Source organism: Malaclemys terrapin, chromosome 13, assembly GCF_027887155.1.
Source record: "Malaclemys terrapin pileata isolate rMalTer1 chromosome 13, rMalTer1.hap1, whole genome shotgun sequence".
In the NCBI taxonomy this organism is placed as follows: Eukaryota; Metazoa; Chordata; order Testudines; family Emydidae; genus Malaclemys; species Malaclemys terrapin.
Window position 1 is genome coordinate 29872745 of NC_071517.1, and position 8484 is coordinate 29881228.

Sequence of the window (8484 nt, forward strand, 5' to 3'; positions counted from 1 at the left end):
AGTCCCACCATCACAGCTGTACAGCGCTCCATATTCCTGAGGGAATTCTGCATCAAATTCTGTGCATAATATTTGAAAATTCTGAATTTTTTTGGTGCCTATGAGTGGGGGTTCCCAGGGTGAACATGTGATCTCAGCACAGCTTTGCAGTAAGGCCAATGGGCAGCAGTGACAGGAGACACGAGGAGAATTGGCCTCCCCAGTTGTTATACTTACAAAATAAAAACCAGCAGGATCTTATTCAAGGGATAAGGCAATATGCCATGTTTATTGTGAATACAGAAGGAATCTGAGTCAGCAATCAGTTATAGCTATAACATTCCATTCACTTACACATTCATTCAAACACACACACGAGTTCTGCAAGGCTGTTGTTATAGTTACCAGCCTTAGAGTTGGTTGTGCCAAGTCACTGGCCAGGTGGCCTGGACACGAGGAGGGAGTGGGGCCTTGTCAGATGCGCATCTGATGCTCCTGGAAGTTGGTTGCAGAACCGGACCCAAAGTCTTCCGGATCTGTTTTGATAGGGATTTATCCTCATACAAGTCTATAAGGTTTGCCTCGTCATGGTGTTCTCATGTTTGAAGTGATAATCAAACACTGTTCTCACGTTTGAAGTGATAGTCAATCACACAGATGGCACAGCAATGACAGCTTGTTGTTATCTTGTTCTTTGGTTTTTCAGCCCCCGTCTTTGGGGTGGTTGTGGGGGTGGATTCCAGTATGCCCTTGGGGTTATCGGACTATCTCACCCAGTGCATTCTTTGGCCAAATGGTCCTGGGTAGTTGTTTTTCTTATTCTAGGGTTGGCACTTCAACCTTTTATTATCCATCAAACATCCATCTGCAATCACTCTCCATTTCCCTTGTTTCCTATCACATCTACATTTTATTACCTATTCATTCTTTAACATGGGGCATGACACACTTCAGTAAGTCCATTCATACCACTAGTTACACACGAGAAGAAAACAAGCAAGACAAGAATGCAAAAGTGTGGGGGGTTAAAAAATCTTATTCCTGAGTTCCAGAGAAGAACAGAGTTGTAACAGCAGCTGTCCTAGAATTACCTTATCACTTTAGAACAGACTCTTTGGGTATGTCTACACTACGAAATTAGTTCGAATTTATAGAAGCCGGTTTTATAGAAATCGGTTGTATACAGCCGATTGTGTGTGTCCCCACATAAAATGCTCTAAGTGCTCTAGTCAGCGGACCGCGTCCACAGTACGAGGCTAGCGTCGACTTCCGGAGCATTGCACTATGGGTAGCTATCCCACAGCTATCCCACAGTTCCCGCAGTCTCCGCTGCCCATTGGAATTCTGGGTTGAGATCCCAATGCCCGGATGATGCAAAACAGTGTCGCGGGAGGTTCTGGGTACATGTCGTCAGGCCCCTCCCCCTCCGTCACAGCAACGGCAGACAATAGATTCGCGCCTTTTTACCTGGGTTACCTGTGCAGACAACATACCACGGCAAGCATGGAGCCCGCTCAGCTCAGCTGAGCTCACCGTCACCATGTGTCCTCTGGGTGCTGGCAGATGTGGGACTGCATTGCTACACAGCAGCAGCTGCTAACTGCCTTTTGGCGGTAGACGGTGTAGCATGAGTAATAGCCGTGGGGCTGGCAGCTGTAGGGCTGCATTGCACCAGCCCCTTGCCCTTTGGTAGGAGATGGTATATTATGACTGGTATCCGTCGTCATCATACTGCAGTGGCTGTCAATCATGGGCACCTGGGCAGACATGCTACTGTCTCGATGATGATGGCTATCAGTCGTAGTATACTATTTTCTGCCAACTGCCCAGTATTGTCTGCTAAGCACCCAGAAGAGGCCGAGGGCGATCTGGGTGCTGGCAGATGTGGGGCTGGCAGATGTGGGGCTGCATTGCTACACAGCAGCAGCCCCTTGCCTTTTGGTAGACAATGGTATATTACGACCGGTATCCGTCGTCATCGTACTGCAGAGGCTATCAGTCATGCTGCACCGTCGGCTGCCAGCTTAAGATGTAAAAAATAGATTTGTTCTGTATTCATTTGCTTCCCCTTCCTCCGTGAAATCAACGGCCTGCTAAGCCCAGGGTTTTCAGTTTAATCTTTGGGGGGACCATTCTGTGTGACAGTTGTTTGTGTTTCTCCCTGATGCACAGCCACCTTTCTTGATTTTAATTCTCTGTACCTGTACGCCATGTCGTCACTCGGCCCGCCCTCCCTCCTTCCCCTAGTCCGTCAGATACTAGTTTCGCACCTTTTTTCTGACCAGGCGCCATAGCTAGCACTGGGATCATGGAGCCCGCTCAGATCACCGTGGCAATTATGAGCACTATGAACACCACGCGCATTGTCATGGAGTATATGCAGAGCCAGGACATGCCAAGGCGAAACCCGGACCAGCCGAGGAGGCGATTGCAGCGCGGCGAAGAGAGTGATGAGGAAATTGACATGGACATAGACATCTCACAAGGCACAGGCCCCAGCAATGTGGAAATCATGGTGTCACTGGGGGAGGTTCATGCCGTGGAATGCCGATTCTGGGCCCGGGAAACAAGCACAGACTGGTGGGACCGCATCGTGCTGCAGGTGTGGGACGATTCCCAGTGGCTGCAAAACTTTCGCATGCGTAAGGCCACTTTCATGGAACTTTGTGACTTGCTTTCCCCTGCCCTGAAACGCCAGGATACCAAGATGAGAGCAGCCCTCACAGTTGAGAAGCGAGTGGCGATAGCCCTGTGGAAGCTTGCAACGCCAGACAGCTACCGGTCAGTCGGGAATCAATTTGGAGTGGGCAAATCTACGGTGGGGGCTGCTGTGATCCAATTTGCCAGGGCAATGAAAGACCTGGTGATATCAAGGGTAGTGACTCTGGGCAACGTGCAGGCAATAGTGGATGGTTTTGCTGAAATGGGATTCCCAAACTGTGGCGGGGCTATAGACGGAACCCATATCCCTATCTTGTCACCGGAGCACCAAGCCACCGACTATGTAAACCGCAAGGGGTACTTTTCAATGCTGCTGCACCTGGTGGATCACAAGGGACGTTTCACCAACATCAACGTGGGATGGCCGGGAAAGGTACATGATGCTCGCGTCTTCAGGAACTCTGCTCTGTTTCGAAAGCTGGAGGAAGGGACTTTCTTCCCGGACCAGAAAGTAACCGTTGGGGATGTTGAAATGCCTATCGTGATCCTTGGGGACCCAGCCTACCCCTTAATGCCATGGCTCATGAAGCCGTACACAGGCAGCCTGGACAGTAGTCAGGACCTGTTCAACTACAGGCTGAGCAAGTGCCGAATGGTGGTGGAATGTGCATTTGGATGTTTAAAAGCGCGCTGGCGCAGCTTACTGACTCGCTCAGACCTCAGCGAAAAGAATATCCCCATTGTTATTGCTGCTTGCTGTGCGCTCCACAATATCTGTGAGAGTAAGGGGGAGACCTTTATGGCGGGGTGGGAGGTTGAGGCAACTCGCCTGGCCGCTGATTACGCGCAGCCAGACACCAGGGCGGTTAGAGGAGCACAGCAGGGCACGGTGCGCATCAGAGAAGCTTTGAAAATGAGTTTTGTGACTGGCCAGGCTACTGTGTGAAACTTCTGTTTGTTTCTCCTTGATGAACCCTCCAAACCACCCCCCCCCCGACCCGGTTCACTCTACTTCCCTGTAAACCAACCACCCCACCCCACCCTCCCCTCCCCTCCCCAATTCGAGCACCGCTTGCAGAGGCAATAAAGTCATTGTTTTTTCACATTCATGCATTCTTTATTAGTTCCTCACAGAAGTAGGGGGATAATTGCCAAGGTAGCCTGGGATGGGTGGGGGAGGAGGGATGGAAAAGGACACACTGCATTTTAAAACTTTAACTCTTATTGAAGGCCAGCCTTCTGATGCTTGGGCGATCATCTGGGGTGGAGTGACTGGGTGGTGGACGGAGGCCCCCCCACCGTGTTCTTGGGCGTCTTGGTGAGGAGGCTATGGAACTTGGGGAGGAGGGCTGTTGGTTAAACAGGGGCTGTAGCGGCGGTCTCTGCTCCTGCTGCCTTTCCTGCAGCTCAACCGTACGCTCGAGCATATCAGTTTGATGCTCCAGCAGACGGAGCATTGACTCTTGCCGTCTGTCTGCAAGCTGACGCCACCTATCGTCTTCAGCCCGCCACTTGCTCTTTTCATCCCGCCATTCAGCCCGCCACCTCTCCTCTAGTTCATATTGTGCTTTTCTCATGTCCGACATTGACTGCCTCCACGCATTCTGCTGTGCTCTATCAGCGTGGGAGGACATCTGCAGCTCCGTGAACATATCGTCCCTCGTCCTACGTTTTCTCTTTCTAATGTTCACTAGCCTCTGCGAAGGAGAAACATTTGCAGCTGGTGGAGGAGAAGGGAGAGGTGGTTAAAAAAGACACATTTTAGAGAACAATGGGTACACTCTTTCATTACAAGGTCGCATTTTTCCTCTGCCTGCCGGTTTGGTATGAGAGATCACTCACGCAGTGCCCCAGGCAACATATTTCGGCTTGCAGGCAGCCATGGTAGGCCACAGTGTTTTGGCTTTTTTAACCTTCTTAACATGCGGGAAAGGTTTCAAACAGCAGCGCATTTCCCATATCAAGGATGAATTGGGCTGGCCATTTAAAATGGGTTTTCAATGTAAAAGGAGGGGCTGCGGTTTCCCGGTTAACATGCGTCACAAACCCAAGTAAACCACCCCCCCCACACACACACACGATTCTCTGGGATGATCACTTCACCCCTCCCCCCACCCGTGGTTAACAGCGGGGAACATTTCTGTTCAGAAGAGCAGGAACGGGCACCTCTGAATGTTCCCTTAATAAAATCACCCCATTTCAACCAGGTGACCGTGAATGATCTCACTCTCCTGAGGATAACAAAGAGAGATAAGGAATGGATATTGTCTGCATGCCAGCAAACACCGGGACCATACACTGCCATGCTTTGTTATGCAATGATTCCAGACTACGTGCTACTGGCCTGGCATAGTAAAGTGTCCTACCATGGCGGACGGGATAAGGCAGCCCTCCCCAGAAACCTTTTGCAAAGGCTTTGGGAGTACATAAAGGAGAGCTTTCTGGAGATGTCCCTGGAGGATTTCCGCTCCATCCCCATACACGTTAACAGACTTTTCCAGTAGATGTACTGGCCGCGATTGCCAGGGCAAATTAATCATTAAACACGCTTGCTTTTAAACCATGTGTAATGTTTACAAATATTTACAAAGGTACACTCACCAGAGGTCTCCTGTGTGCCCTGAGGGTCTTGGGTGAGTTCGGGGGTTACTGGTTCCAGGTCCAGGGTCACAAACATATCCTGGCTGTTGGAGAAACCGGTTTCTCCGCTTCCTTGCTGCTGTGAGCTACCTACAGTACCTCCATCCTCATCTTCCTCGTTCCCCGAACCGTCTTCCCTGTGTGTTTCTCCATTGACGGAGTCATAGCACACGGTTGGGGTAGTGGTGGCTGCACCCCCTAGAATGGCATGCAGCTCCGCGTAGAAGCTGCAAGTTTGCGGCTCTGCCCCGGACCTTCCATTTGCTTCTCTGGCTTTGTGGTAAGCTTGCCGTAGCTCCTTAATTTTCACGCGGCACTGCTGTGTGTCCCTGTTATGGCCTCGGTCTTTCATGGCCTTGGAGACCTTTTCTAATACTTTGCCATTTCTTTTACTGCTACGGAGTTCAGCTAGCACTGATTCATCTCCCCATATGGCGAGCAGATCCCGTACCTCCCGTTCGGTCCATGCTGGAGCTCTTTTGCGATCCTGGGACTCCATCACGGTTACCTGTGCTGATGAGCTCTGCGTGGTCACCTGTGCTCTCCACGCTGAGCAAACAGGAAATGAAATTCAAACGTTCGCGGGTCTTTTCCTGTCTACCTGGTCAGTGCATCTGAGTTGAGAGTGCTGTCCAGAGCGTTCACAATGAAGCACTGTGGGATAGCTCCCGGAGGCCAATAACGTCGAATTCCGTCCACACTACCCCAATTCCGACCCGCAAAGGCTGATTTTATCGCTAATCCCCTCGTCGGAGGTGGTGTAAAGAAACCGGTTTAAAGGACCCTTTAAGTCGAAAGAAAGGGCTTCGTTGTGTGGACATGTCCAGGCTTAATTCGATTTAACGCTGCTAAAGTCGACCTAAACCCGTAGTGTAGACCAGGCCTTTGTCTCCGAATGTTCTTCTGAAATTAACACAGACCTTGTAAACTGTCAGGCATATTTCAATTAGCACAGATTCAGTCAGGCTGAGAAGCATATTTCTTTCTAATGGTCAGGCCAAATCTGGGATCTGTTCTGGGCTTTCCCTTTCTCATACTTTCCCCCATAATATAAATGTATTGATTATTACTTTTATCCAACACAGTCTCTTACCTGGGACAAAGACAAACAAACAGCTAGAGAGGGCAAGGCAGGATGGAGCCTACAGCAGCAAGACCAAGGGAGCCAGGTGCCGCCTTGTCTGGACTATGTCTGAACCGTTGCTTTGCTGCGCTGCCGCAGACCATTCCATGCGGCATGCCAGGTGACCAGGACCCGCCTCTGATTTGAAACAGGTTCATGGAGTCACTGCAGATACCTGCTGAGGGGCATTGATCCCTGAGGGAGTCAGAGTCTTTGACTAGGAATCGCTCACAGTTGGACTTGCTGGACAGCACTCACAGGGAGAAAGTGGGATACATCTACACAGCAAGCAGAACCCCATGGCAGCAAGTCCCAGAGCCTGGGTCTACAGCAGAGATCCCCAAACTTTGCATTCAGGGGCACAGTGGGGGCCGGGCAGGGAGCACCACCCAGTCCTGCTCTGCCCTCAGCTCCGTTCCAACCCTGCCCCCAGTCCCAGTCCCGGCTTCTGGCACCTGGCTTGGCTGCAGCATTGGCTCCTGACCCTGCCCCCCCGCCCTCACCCACAGCCCCCGGCTCCTGGCCACAGCTGAAGCTCCAGCCTCAGCCCTCGGCTTCCGACCGCACTGGCTACCAACCCCAAACTGCGGTCTGGCTCCAGCCTGGCTCCCAGCCCCAACCGTGTCCCCATTCCTGGCCCTGGCTCCCGGATGCCTGGCAACCCTACTGCTCTCAGCAGTGCAGCATGGCCTGGCCAGCAAAGAGAACATGCTGCAGATCCCATGAGGCAATGGGGGGTGGGGCACAGGCAGATTACATTGTGGGTAAGAGAGGGTGTGACGTAAAACATTTGGGGAGCACTGGCCTGCAGCATGGAGCTCTGGGAGGCCTTGGAGCTGAGACTAGCTGTGTAGATGTGGGTGCTCAGGTCTAGGGAGGGCAGAGGACTTGAGACCCTGAGCACCCATGTCTACACAGCTGCTTTTAGCAGCGTAGCGCAAATCCTCCAGCCCACGAATGTAGAGCCAGGCTCTGAGACGTGCTGCCAAGGGCTCTGCTTGCCGTGTAGACTTGTGCAGGAGTGCCAGAATCCAAGGCTCAGGCTAGGAGGCCATGTGGCCTACCCTTGTGGAAGAGCGGGACCCCTTGGGGGTCTGGCAACATGAAGGGGTCCTCCCAAGGGACTCCTTACAAGCTGGGGCACAGCACAGCCCCTATGGGTCTGTGGCATCTCCCCACTGCCCTGTGAGTGCTGTGAGGGGGAGGGGACACTCTCTATGTCCTCTGGCCAGGGTTACGGCCTAGCCGTTAGATTACAGCACTCCCAGAACACCCCACTAGCCACCCCCCGCCCTCCCGCTGGCTCCCCTGGCCTGGCCGCTCGCTAGGGTTACCAACTTTCTTTTTCAGGAAACCGAACACCCTTGCCTTGCCTCTGCCCTGAGGCCACTGCCCTGCTCCACCCCTTCCTGAGGCCACGCTCCCTCCCTCCATGGCTCGCTCACTCCCACCCTCATTTACTCTCTCATTTTCACTTGGCAGGGCCACAGGGTTGAGGTGTGGAAGGAGATGTGGGTTGCGGCTGGGGGTGCAAGCTATGGGTGGGGGGGTTGGGGTGCAGGAGGAGGCTCCAGGCTGGAGCTAAGGAGTTCAGAGTATGGGAGGGGGTGTGGGCGCCAGGCTCGAGTTTGGGTGCAGGAGGGGTCTCGGGGCTGGGGGTTGGAGTGAGGGTGTAGACTCTGGGCAGCGCTGACCTCAGGCGACTCCCAGAAGCTGCTTCTAGGTGGAGGGGTCGGGGGCTCTGCCCCTGCACACAGGCACCGCCCCTGCAGCTCCCATTGGCCATGGTTCCCGGCCAATGGGAGCTGCAGAGCTGGCACACAGGGCAGGGGCAGCTCGCAGAGCCTCCCTGGCTGCTCTGCCCTAGGAGCCAGAAGGACATGCCGCTGCTTCCAGGAGTCATGCAGAGCTGGGCAGGGATCCTGCCTGCGCCACAATCAGACTTTAAACCGCCCAGTCAGTGGTGCTGACCAGAGCCGCCAGGGTCCCTTTTCGACCAGGCATTCCGGTTGAAAACCAGACGCCTGGCAACCCTACTGCTCTCAGCAGTACAGCATGGCCTGGCCAGCAAAGAGAACATG